The 13809-nt window shown below is 36.5% G+C and overlaps 1 non-coding gene across 1 annotated transcript; it reads left to right on the top strand.

Moving 5' to 3' along the window:
• The first annotated feature begins 4121 nt into the window (after positions 1 to 4121).
• On the top strand, positions 4122 to 4260 carry LOC122314595. The gene has a single exon (XR_006243811.1). It is a non-coding gene; the product is annotated as a small nucleolar RNA Z247 (small nucleolar RNA).
• The last annotated feature ends 9549 nt before the right edge of the window (positions 4261 to 13809 follow it).

Raw genomic sequence — 13809 nt, 5'->3', positions numbered from 1 at the left:
TAACGCTTACACACTCACAACTGTAAATATATTTTACCTTATTATATATAGAAGTATGAATTAATGAGTTAGATTCTAAAACTTAATTACTTTTTATTAAAAGTTTAATCATTGTTAGGAATAATTTACATGTTTAAAATCAAATTTATATCTTTTATTTTGATAGGCTTATAAAGTTCATTATTTCTTAGTTAGATTAATTAATTGTTTAGTTTTTATTTTATTCTAGAAAACTCACTTCTTTTCAAATTAGAATAGAATTTGTTTATTTTATATTGGATTGGTTCTTATATTTTTATCAATCCCTATGGTTTGACCTCTTTTTTTGTCAAATTATACTCTAATATAATTTGACAAGATTTGTGCACTTGCAAGTACAATTGAAATTTCACAACAAGTTTTTGGAGCTATCGCAGGTATTTGGTTAGGAAAACATATTGGCGATTGAATAAATTGGTTCTTCTACTAGTTTTAGCTAGTTTAGAGAGAGAGAGAGAGAGAGAGAGAGAGAGAGAGAGAGAGAGATTACATATAACAAAAAGAAATTTGCATTATTATATGGTGCATCAAAGCGTGGATACATAATCTAGCCTTACTAGTCTTAATTTTTGAGGATCCGAAAAATCCTAAAGAGTTGTTTTCATCCATTATCATCAAACATCCATCATGCATGGTGTTGTATGCAACCAATGTGCCTCACTTTGAGTTAATGCCATAGGCAATTCAATTACTTTCTACCTTCAATATATTTATGAGAGAAGATCTTTGTATGCATGTAAAAGACTTTATTGAAATTTGTAGTACTACCATTAAATTTTAAAAGTTTATTGATAAATGCTTGTGTCCTATTTCATTAAAGGATAAGTTAAAAGCATGGCTTTACTCTGCCTTTTATATCTATCACATTCACAAAATTCCTCTCTAACTAAAACAAGGCGTAATATGATTGAATCCATGAATAGTCGTCTATTTTTTAATTCAATGGATGATGAGGAGTATAAATTTGTTGGATCTTTAAGAAAAATCAATCTTAGCAATTCGATTTTTCTAATCATAGAGAGAGATCATCCCAAACAGTTAAGAGAGGAGGTTTGTATGAAATCAATGAAGATTTTGATATGAAGATCAGACAATCTCACTCATAAAATAGAAATTTTCACTTTAAGTAAATGTATGAATTCTTTCAATCAAATTTAGGATGACGTATGTTATGTGTATTAATTCCATGCATATAGCACAAATGTGTCATTCCACGTAGGCTTATTTAGAGTGCTATGTTGAGTACGAAAATATACTAAATAACTTTAGGTAAATGTATGAATTCTTTCAATCAAATTTAGGATGAAGTACATTTTCTGTGTATTAATTTCATGCATATGGTACAAATGTGTCCTACCATGTAGGCTTATTTAGAGTGCTATCAAAGTCATTCAATCTCAATTGATAAAACGACCCTAATTTTTCATGGACACAAAACAAACCTCCTATTAGAGGTGTAAATCTGTCCAGTTTGGTCTAGGGTAGATGATGAACTAAAACTTTCAATCCATCATTTTTCTAGATCGGATCGGACTGAACACTTATAGGTACCGGACCGGTAGCTATTAGTAAAGTCCATTCAGTTCGGTCCCAATTATTTTGTTATTTTGTTTCATCTATTTTTTTTTTTTTACAAATAAATTAATTAAAAAATTATTTAAATGATTAAAATTAAGTGAATTATCAATGTGGATTATGTAACTAACTCATTAATTAAAATATTTTTAACTATAATTATATTTATGGTGTTAATAGTTACTACTTATTAATTTAGACTTTGCTCTTTATTATGTATAATTATTAATAATGTCATTCATTTTATATATGGTTAATGAATATAAAATAATTTCATTGTACAAAGATTATTTATGCTTGCTTGCAACTTAGGTATTTAAAAAAATTACCTAATTACTTTAATTTAAGTGTAAAGAGTAGAGTATGTATCAATGTATGATGTATTAACTATTTACGTATAATGACATAAATTATCACATAATTTATAATTTATTATTAATTAATAGCACATATTATTTAATATTTTATATGATCAGTGATAATAAATTAAATGAAATTACATCATTAACTTATATAATTACTATATAAAAATAATATATTAAATTATTAAAAATATTTTAAATATATATAGTTCAGTCCGATCCCGTCCAGTCTAAAATTTATAGACCCTAGGATAGGATTGAATTTCTTTGATATACAATTTGTGGGATTGAAACCGACCAGTACAGTTTTCATTCTGGTCCGGTCTATTTTTCCGGTCTGGACCGAAAGCTATAAACCTCTACCTCCCATGAATATAAGTGGATCACATATGTGAGAATGGTCAATGTTATCCTCCTAATCCAATTTATCCTCTTATTCTTCAATCTACTCTTTAGTTTGCAGGCATCATGCCCACCATGCAAGATAATGGAGGTAGCTTTAGATTACCCTGGGGTGGGGCGTAAGCCAATGACTACCAGCTAATGTTAGTGGAACGACACTGGTTGTCTTTTCTTTTTCCTTGTATGTGTGAGGGCAGACTTCAGTATTATCGAGCTGCTCACCTGTCAATTGCTTGGCATGAGGCTAGCAGGGTTAGCATAGAAATTAAATGTTCAAAGCTAAATTCTAAATGATCAATATGTAATAAACTTGAAGAGAAAACATGTCAATTATCTTCGTGTCTTTTTGGATCTTGTTCTATGGTTCATGGGACCTCCTTTTATCTTGAGAACAAATCATGATATTCATAGGTGTTACCAAACTATTGGTGCATTTTTCTTAATCAAGTGATCAAGAGTTGATTGTCTGAATCACATTTTACTTTTATGATAGTGGTGCTTGTTGTGAACATTCATAGCTTTTACAATAACTAAAATGTATACAATTTCAAGAAATGCTACATACAGTTATGGAGTGTGTAAGCGCTGCGCAATCGTTTTGAAAAAGAGTTGATTGTCTGAATCAAGAGTTGATTCAGACAAGTGATCAAGTGATCAAGAGTTGATTGTCTGAATCACATTTTACTTTTATGATAGTGGTGCTTGTTGTGAACATTCATAGCTTTTACAATAACTAAAATGTATACAATTTCAAGAAATGTTACATACAGTTATGGAGTGTGTAAGCGTTGCGCAATCGTTTTGAAAAAGAGTGAGGTCTACTATTGAAAAATTAGATTTTTTTCATTTGATTTCGTATTTACTCACTCTTTTTTTAAAAGATTGCACGTCGCTTATCCACTCACAATTGCAAATATTATTTCTCTAAAATTTGACAGTGTACAATCCGTTCCCATGTATCATGCCAGCATATCCTCTCCATTAAATACTTCGGTCAAAGGATCACCAACTCATGTGCAAGCAATAACTTCTACAAATCAGGCATCCAACTTGCGTCGTCTTGGCTTTTAATACTGACAATTTTCTCCCATATATAATTAATGGGATTACACTTGTATATATTTGTATTCTTATGTATCAGTTATTAATACAATACAATATTTCTCAATTTGTTTTATGGTATTCAAAGCCATTCACAACTAACATCGTCGTTCTTTTTTTCTTTCCATGGAATCTTCTTCAACCATAGGCTCCTCCCTTGCTTCCTCAGCCTCACCTCTCCCTCTCATCAATATCAACCATCTTATTACCATTAAGCTTAACCAAGAAAATGATCTCCTATGGAAAGCCCAGTTGGTTCCCTATCTCAAGGGACAACACTTGCATGATTTTGTTGATGGCTCCATGCCAGCACCTCCTTTGCTGCTTCCTGCACCTACCAATGACACAACTAGTTCAGATTTTATTCCTAATCCTGACTATCCTCGTTGGCAGTAGCAAGACCAACTTCTCATTTTGGCCATTGTTTCTTCCTTTTTCGAAGATGTTTTAGCTCATGTAATTGATCTTCACACTTCCCATGAAGTGTGGCATGCACTGGAGAACCTGCTTTCCATTCAATCTAATGCTTGGATAATCAACTTGCAAGTAAATTTATCCTCTTCAAAAAAAGGCAGCAACTCCATCGGTGAATATTTCTAGAATATGAAGTCCTATGCCAACACCTTGGCGGCCATAGGGTAGCCCCTCACTAATTGTGAGCTCATTATTTACATCCTTGTAGGGCTTGGTTCAGACTATGATCCACTCATAACCTTCCTCACAACTCGGCTTGAACCCATGAATCTCCAAGAGACATATGGGCATCTCCTCAATTATGAGCTTTGACTGGGACAACAACAAACAACCTTGAACCTTCTTAATGCTACAACAAATACAATTTCTCGGCAATCTTCACCCTATGGAAATGCTCGTGGTTCATGCTAACAAAAACCAGTCCAATAATCGTTCATGAGGACGGGGGTGTGGACGCAACCAGTCATTTAATGGGTCACAACCAATTTGCCAAGTTTGTAATAAACTTGGCCATATCGCACTCAAGTGCTACCACCACTTTGGTTTTGATTATCATGCTTAGCAGAACAACAGCCTGTAGGCTCACATGTCCACTATACCATCCTCAACTGATTCAAGCTGGTAACTTGATACTGCGACAACACACCATCTTACCTTTGATCTCAAAAATTTAACACTCCAAGCCAAAGACTATTCTAGCACAAATCAAATAAGGGTAAAAAATGGTGTAGGTTTGCCTATCCATCGCATTGGTGCCTCTCAATTTTTATCTCCTTCCAAAAATTATTCCTCAAACCACTCTGGCATATTCATTCAATTCAAAAAAAAAAAAAAAAAATTAGTGTTGGTTAGCAAGTTTACTCAAGATAATCGGGTATTTTTTGAATTTCCTCCATTGTGTTTTTGTTCTACGGACCAACTAAAGATGGACTTTATATCTTTCCACCAACTTCATCCACCGCTCCACTCAAATCCACCTTTCTTGGAGAACGGGCCTATCTTGATACTTGGCATAGTCGGCTTGGGCATTCATCTCTTCGCCTAGTCAAGAACATTTTATTTTCAAATAAACTCCTTGTTTCTAACAATAAGACTTTTGCTATTTGCAATTGTTGTAAACAAGCTAAAAGTCATAATTTTCCATTTTATTTTCTTCCCATCTCGTTCTCAAAAACCTTTGGATTTAATTTTTTTTTATGTTTGGGGCCCTTCTCCCAAACCTTCAATTGAAGGCTATCGCTATTATGTTATTTTTTTGGATGTTTTTAGAAAATTTACATGGTTCTATCCATTGAGGAAAAAAAATCTAAAGTGGAACCCACCTTCTACATTTTTCAAAAGCTTGTTGAACATCAATTCAGTTGCAAAATCAAATCAGTTCAAACCGATTGAGGCTGGGAATATAGAAGATTACGTACATTTTTCTGATCTCTTGGTATTCATCAAAGAATTATTTGTCCCCACACCCATGAGTAAAATGGCTCTGTTGAACGCAAACATCATCATTTTGTTGAAACTGAACTCTCTCTTATGGCTCATGCTCACGTGCCCAAAAAATATTAGTCCTATGCCTTTCGAACGACTTGCTATCAAACTCCCATCTCCAGTTATTAAAAATCAATCCCCTATTGAATGCATTTTCAACACCAAGCCTAATTATAAATTTTTGAAGACTTTTGGATCTTCATGTTGGCTCGACCTCCGGCCCTATAATGCTCACAAGCTTAACTATCAATCCAAATTGTGTGTTTTTCTTGGGTATAGTACTAACTTAATTGTCGATCCAAATTATGTATTTTTCTTGGGTATAGTCCTTCTCATAAAAGCTATAATTGTCTTCATAACCCACTAGTCGCATATATAGGTCTCGCCATGTTCAATTTGATGAGAGTCAGTTTCCCTTTCAGGAGCTTATTTCTGGTTCATCAGTGCTTGCTAACACATCCCACTCCCAACAGGCCTCTCTTCCTATTTGTTTGCAGGTTCCAGTTGATGGCCCTATAATTATCTTCATAATCCGTTTGTCGCATATATAGGTCTTGCCATGTCCAATTTGATGATAGTCAGTTTCCCTTTCAGAAGCTTATTTATAGTTCATCAGTGCTCGCTAACACTGCCCATTCCAGCAAGCCTTTCTTCCTATTTGTTTGCAGGTTTCAGTTGATGGCCCTTCTACAACAGTCAGCTCATCACCAACAGTTGCCTTAGATCCAATATTTGGCCAAGCTACAACATTTGGCCCACTAGTCCTTAGCATCAGACCCACCTGCCTTACTAATTCTGCCTACACATATATCACGTGCCACTACAATGTCATCTTCCCTAGCAAATGTTCTCAATGCCATGGAGGTTTTTGCACCAGCTAGTACCTCTAGTTCAAACCATTCTACTGTCCCCCATGCCCATCAGATGTGCACTAGGCTCCAGAACCAAATTCAGTGTCCCAAAACTCACATCGATAGCACCATCCCCTATTCGCTGCATGCTCTCCTCACCATAATAGAATCTATTGCTCAAGAACCCATGTGTTTCACCACTGCTTCCAAGCACCAAGAATGGAAACAAGCCATGAACAAAGAGTTTGATGCTTTGGTTTACCTTCTTCATTGAGCCTTCAATGGGAGAGTGATGAAAAGGTGTTAAGAAAGCAACTGATATGGTTCTTTGAAGCGCGTCGGCCTCGGGGGATGAAACCTTAGAGTGGGTTACCCATGAATTCAAGGTGTCATGCGGAGGAGCTCCTCAAAAGTATAGTTTATGATTTCAAAGAAAGAAGGTGTTAGGACTTTCTTGTGATGAATCGATGTAATAAGGAAATGTATTGGATGGAAAAGAGATAGTGTTATGAATGGAAAGGTGCAAGCATGAAAGGTGTTTGAAGAAAAGTTCAAGTGAGCCATAGGTATATTGATACTGGTTCTTCGAGGAAAACCCAACCTCCTTATAGAATTTAGATTAAACAATTTCCACTTGATTCTCTCTCAGTACCTTCATTCCCTTTATGTTGATTCCTTCCCCTTAACAAACTTCCTTGAGCCATGATAATTTATTCCACAGAATACTAAAGGAAAAATACAATAATCAAAATGCATCTTCTGATGTTTTCAAATCCCAAATGTTGCATATTACAGACTCCACTAAACAATAGACTACACTTTAACTAAATGGTACGTAACACACTTTGCCATAAACGACAGACTCAACCTACTGCTAAACGATATATTTTATTTAAATCTTCCAACTATTCTTCATAGACATTAGACGACGCCGTTCCTTGTTTTGTCCTTCAGTTCACTTTGCATAATCTCTTCTTCCAGTTCCACTTTACTTTAGTCTTCATCTTCTTCCTTAGGTCTTCTCCCTTACACCACTAGGTTCATAACAACTTCCCCACCATTCAATGCACCTTGCCCACAACGTTTGAGTAAAGGGCTTTGAGCCTTCATAGTAGTTCCTACTTGCTCTCCTATTCAAGAAGTCCAACCCATTTGACCAATACTTCGATGACTACTTGATCTCCTTGTTTTCTCATGTGGCATTCTGGGATCTTCTCTGGCTCTAGTTGTAGTTCTCCCTGTTGGTCTGTGGTAGGCAAGGTTGGGAATAATTGAATCTATGATCCCAGTTTCTTTTTAAGGCAAGAGACATGAAATGTGTTATGGATCTTGGAAAACTTCGGCAACTTTAGGTGGTACGCTACCAAGCCTATCTTCTCTTCAATCTAGAATGGCCCATAGTACCTAGGAGCCAACTTCATGTTATGCCTCAAGGCCAAGGTTTTCTATCAGTAGGGCTGAAGTTTCAAGTAAACCCATTCTCCTTTGTCAACTTCTCTCTTTGTCCTTTTTTTGTCTGCAAAATGCTTCATACGATGTTGGGCTTCTATTAGATTCTACTGCAATAAATTGATTACTTGATCTCTGTTGTGCAACATTTGGTCAACTACCCCATTAGAGATTGTGCCAGGGATGCAGGAAAGGAGGATTATGGGTGGGTAACCCTAAGTAGCTTCAAAGGTGTCATTTTAGTGGCTATACGGTAGGTCGTATTGTACCACCAGTCATCTATAGTTAGCCATTGTGACCATAGTTTGGGTTTAACCCCTGCATAACACCTTAGATAACCCTCTATACATTTGTTCACAACCTCAGTTTGATTGTCCATCTGTGGGTGATACGAGGAACTGTAGTCCAGTGAGGACCCTTGAGATTGAAATAAGGCCCTCCAAAATGAATTCAGAAAAATGGGATCCCTATTTGACACCACAGATTTAGGGAATCCATAGAGCTTGAAAGCCTGCTCTATAAAATTCTCAACCACCACTTGGGCAATGTAGGGGTGAGCCAATACCATGAAATGGACATACTTCGTGAAATGGTCCACAACCACAAATATCACACTTAACCATTTTGACATAGGCCATACTCTTTCAATGAAATCTATTGAAATGTTAGACTGTGGTTGTTATGGAATGGGTAGGGGCTAGAGTAGTCCCACAGGGTGTGAGGTCTCGTATTTCACATATTGACAAGTGTCGCACTCTTTCACCAACTTTTAAATGTCCTTCTTCATACCCCTCCAATAAAATTCTCACTTAACTCTTTGATGCATCTTTAAATAACCTGAGTGACCTGCTGGGGGATTATGGTGCACATACTACAAAATCTTCTTTTTAAATTCAGAATCCTGAGCCAGCACAATTCTTCCCTTTTTTATAATTGAACCCTGTTGCAGTGAACTTGAGGAGCATTTTGGTTGGAGTGAAGTTGCTACAAGATTTCAGTCAATTAAGTGGACTCTTGGTAACTGTTTTTTTTTTTTTTTTAATTCTTCAATCCACAATGGGTGGGAAATGAAATATGGTAGACTCCTCTAACTCTTCCTTCCTCCTAGAAAGGGTATCGACCACCTTATTCTCCTTCTCTTTTTTATAATTAATAGAGAAATCGTAACCCATTAATTTCACCACCCATTTTTTTGTTTTTCTATCCCCACCCGCTGGTCAAGCAAGAATTTCAGAGCTTGTTGGTTAGGTCTTTACAATGAAAGATTGTCCAACGAGATATGATCTCCATTTTTGGACGACCATCACAAAAGCCAGCAGCTCTTTTTCATAAGTAGATAACAATAGAGCCTTTCCTTTAAGTGCCGGACTCAAATGTGCAATAGGCACCCAGATTACATCAACACAGCACCAAGCCCTCTACCACATGCATCGCACTCAATAGTGAATGGTTTGCTGGAATCTAGTAATCGTAACACTGTGATTGAGAAACAACCCTTTTTAGATCATCGAATGCCTTCTTAGCCTCTAGATTCTATGAAAAGGAATTTTTTTTTAAGTAAGGAAGTGAGGGGTGTAGCAATTAGACCATAGTCTCTTATGAACTTCTGATAGTATCTTGTGAGCCCTAGGAATCCCCAAAGAGATTTCACATTCTTAGGCTCAGACAATTCTAACATAGTATCAATTTTAGTAGCTTAAGCCCTTACACCTTTAGCACTGATTATGTGACCCAGATAGTCAATTTCCCCTAACGCAAACCGACATTTGGACCTCTTGGCATACAAACAGTGTTGTTGCAGCATAGATACAACCTGCCATAAATGCCCCAAGTGTTCCTCTTGTGACTTGCTATATACCAAAATGTCGTTAAAAAAAAAATACAAGTACGAACTTCCTTAGATAGGGCTTAAAAATTTCGTTCATTAACCCTTGGAAGGTGGCAAGGGCATCGGTTAGGCCAAAAGGCATAACCAAAAACTCATAATGCCCTTCATGAGTCTGAAAGGCTTTCTTAGGTATGTCATTAGGTACAACTCGGACTTGGTGATAACCTGAACTTAAATTGAGTTTGGAAAAAATCACTGAACCAAATAATTCATCCAACAACTCATCAATTACTGGAATAGGAAATTTCACATTCACAGTTTCTTTGTTTAAAGCCCTATAGTCAACACAAAGCCTCCAACTCCCAATGGCCTTTTAAACCAGCAAAAAAAGAGAAGAAAAAGAGCTAGAGCTTGGTCTTATCACCCCTGATTTCAAAGCTCGGCCATTATTTTTTCTGTTTCTGTTTTTTAGAAGTAAGGGTATCGATAAGGCCTATTAGCAGTGGGTTTGGTACCTTCCTTGAGGACTATATGATGGTCATGGCTATGGGGTGGAGGCAACCTCTTAGTCTCATTAAAAACTCCCTGAAACTCTTCTAGTACTTGGGTAACATCACCATCTAGATTTTTAGAACCCTGCCCTTCACCCTCAACAGACATAATCTATAACAAAATTCTCTTACCCATACCCATCTTCCACAACTGATGGGTTCAATCTTAACCATTGTAATTTAGTCAACTTCCCATCATATCTAAAACTCATCAGTAACTTAGAAAAATCCCAAGTTATGGGGCCTAATGTCTTTAAACATTAGACTCCTAGCACAACATCACAACCAACGAGATCAAGTAAATAAGGAAAGGGTTTAAACAAGGTACCTTGCACCTTCAAATTCACTGCATTGCACATTTCACCACTCCTTAAACATTGACCATTAGCTACCTTGACCCTTAAGGCAATGGAAGGATCCACTACCAGCTTTGATTTTGGAACTATAGCTGAGTTTATGAAATTATGTGAGTCACCCGAGTCCACTAAAATCACCAACTTTCCCCCTTAATGTTGCCCACTAGCCTCATTGTACTAACTGTGGGAGTTCTAGCAATTGCAACCAATGAAATTTCAGGTTCCTCCACCTTATCTTTAATCTTGTTTTCCTTAGCCTTTTCTACCTTATCATCTATAAGGCTACCACTCTTCTCCACTAACTCTTCTTCATTAGCTTGTAGGAAATAAATCCTTGGGTTTCTGTAGTTATGGGCTAGGTTCCACATCTTATCGCAGTGGTAGCACAGCCCATTCTTGCGTTTCTCATCCATGGGTTAAGCATACCTGTCTAGTGGCATCTATAGATCTAGGTCATTTATTGCTGCTGCTACCCAAGTAAGATCCTAGGAAAAAACTCCCCACTGCTTCACTAGCCTTCTCTACTATAGGCTTGCTGATTTTTTTGCACTTAAGAGGTATTCCTCCTATATTTTTACTAATCCATATGATGCATTCAAACTTATAGGATTGAACATTTTAATGGGAAGGTGGATTTCATCTTTCAACCCATTGAGGAAGCAACTCAGCTTGTGCAAATTGGAGAGTCCTTTCAACCGATTAGATAGAGCTTCAAATTGTGCGTTATAAGCAGCGATGGAACTGGTTTGTTTTAATCGAGTCAATGCCTCCATGGGATCATCATAAGCTGTCGGACCAAAATGAAGGAGCATGGATATGTTGTAAGCATCCTAGTCATGAAAATGGCCCCCCTCAAAAGACTTTTGGTACCACACAAGAGCCTTCACATCTATGTGGTAAGAAGCCATGAGCATGTACTGAGGCACAGGAGTTTGATGAGATCTGAAGTACTGATTTGCCTTGAAAATCTAAGCAGCTGGGTTATCTCATTGGAAATAAGGAAACTCTAATCTAACACCTCTAAAGTTTCCCCTCCCCAAATCTGGTGCCTCCTAGTCATCGTATTGCTACTGTTGGTTCTCACAATGCTGGTCTTGGTGATGCTATTACTACTGATGTTGCTGCTGTTGTTGATTTTTGGGATAGGATGATTGTGTGCATCATGTCATTTAGTGTGTCTATATTAGCCTTCAAGTCTTGCATAGTCTGTTGCTGTTGTTCATTTTGTTGTTGAACTTCAATTAGCTGCTATTGCAAGTTCTCTTGTTGTTGATGCTTGGACCTAGTGTTATCTACCATAGGATTGGTGGATGCTGATACCGATGGTTAGGACTCTCTTGTTGAATGGATGTAATAAGGAAATGTAAGGGATGTTGATTCCTTCCCTGTAACAAACTCCCTTGAGCCATGATAATCTAAACAATAGAATACTAAAGGAAAAACACAATAATCAAAACACATCGTTTGATGTTTTTAAATCCCAAATGCTGCGTATTACAAACTCCACTAAATGACAGACTACACTTCAACTAAACAGTGCTTAACACACTTTGCTATAAACGACATACTCAACCTACTGCTAAACAATCCGTTTTATTTAAATCTTCCAACTATTCTTCATAGAAGTTAGATGACGTTGTTCCTTGTTCTGTCCTTCTTCACTTCACTTCACATAATCTCATCTTCTAGTTCCACTTTACTTCAATCTTCATCTTCTTCCTTAGGTCTTCTCCCTTCCGCCACCAGATTCATAACAGAAGGTTGTACAGAGACTGGAAGGACCGAGAGCTTTAGGAGAGATATGAAAAAAAAAAAGAAAAGTGAGATGTTAAATCTCCGATAAGATTAGAAAGAAAAGCATCATGAAAAGATGAGTAAAAGTGGTTGTCTTTCTGATCAATATGACCGCTTTATGGCAAGAAGAAAAGTAAATGGGAGTAGATAAAATTGGTGCCCACCGTTGCACTAGTTTGACATCGGAGTCGACATCAGCTCCAACTCTGGCCATTTTTTTTCACAACAACTCTAATTTTTTCAACTTTGTCAGAATCAGAGTCGAAGCAGATGTTGGCCAGAGTTGAAGTCGCTGGAATTTTTGCTCACCCCTACCAGATGGGCCTAGGCCCAGGCCCAGTCTCCCAGTAGCCTAAAGCATGCGGGCATCTACCCGCAAGCCCCCCATTTGTGGACTAGGGCCTTACCCCAACTAGGCTAGAGTCAGATTGGGTGGCGAGTGGCAGAGCCCTGCCGTCCACCCCTAGTTCCATGGGACCATATTTGATTTATTTTGTGGTCACTAAGCACATTTCACTACTAACATAACTTTATTTAGTTAGTAATTTTATTCCATCCAAGTCTTGATCTAACAAGATTATGCAATATCTATTAACCCTCTAATTTTGCTATTATTTTTTGTCCTCATTAATGTATTATCCTTTCATGCATGATGATATGAATAATTCATTATAATCATCCTCACACATTAGCTACCGTTACTTTATTTATTGAATTGTGTAACTCACGCCTTCTCATCTTCAAGAGGTTAACATCTTTCGCCCTCATAATGAAAATATATGCGGTGATCCTTTGTTGCTACCAAGAAATTCCTTGGTTGGCCAACCCTTAAAAAATAATTGATACACATTATTTTGCCTCCACAACTCAAGACAATAGATCTAAAAACTGACAAAAATAGTGGGACATTGGATGTTGATGATAAGTACAGTTGGATGATGGAGGAAGATAAAGTACTGGTTGCTTGATTTAGAATGGTTGGCGGGGAAAGTTAGAGAATATATATTTTTATGAAGTTGTTCCTATCATCTTTCATAAACAATGTATCTTGCATGAACATGGAGTTGCTTAATTCACTACAAGAAAAATCGTTTTCTCCCAAGGGGAGCTTCGTGGGAAAAAGCATGTTTTTTGTGAAAAAAACATTGTACCCATGAATAGAGAATTTATTTAGCACAAATGCGGAATATTTATGCTTTGTCAAAGAAGAATAAGCCCAAAAAAGGGTAAAGACAAAAACCACTACAGCATAACGTTTTGATTAAGACTATCTATTTATAAATCCATTTTGTGTAGCTTATTAATGTTAAAGGTAATTTACTTATATAAAAAAAAAAAAAAAAAAAGTATTTTTTGAGGTAATATTTGGCCATGGACATCACTCAAAAATTGAGAAGTTTGATGTCGTGAATGAGTTAAAAATAGCAATTGTGTACATTAAAGTTAAAGTAGATAATAAAATAATTTATTTTAAATAAATCTTCCATTTGGTGGCATAAAAACCAAAATCATTTTTTTCAATATTTATTTATTTTAAAATCT

The sequence above is a fragment of the Carya illinoinensis genome, chromosome 6 (assembly GCF_018687715.1).
Source record: "Carya illinoinensis cultivar Pawnee chromosome 6, C.illinoinensisPawnee_v1, whole genome shotgun sequence".
NCBI lineage: Eukaryota > Viridiplantae > Streptophyta > Magnoliopsida > Fagales > Juglandaceae > Carya > Carya illinoinensis.
This window is presented reverse-complemented; position numbering and strand designations above follow the sequence as displayed.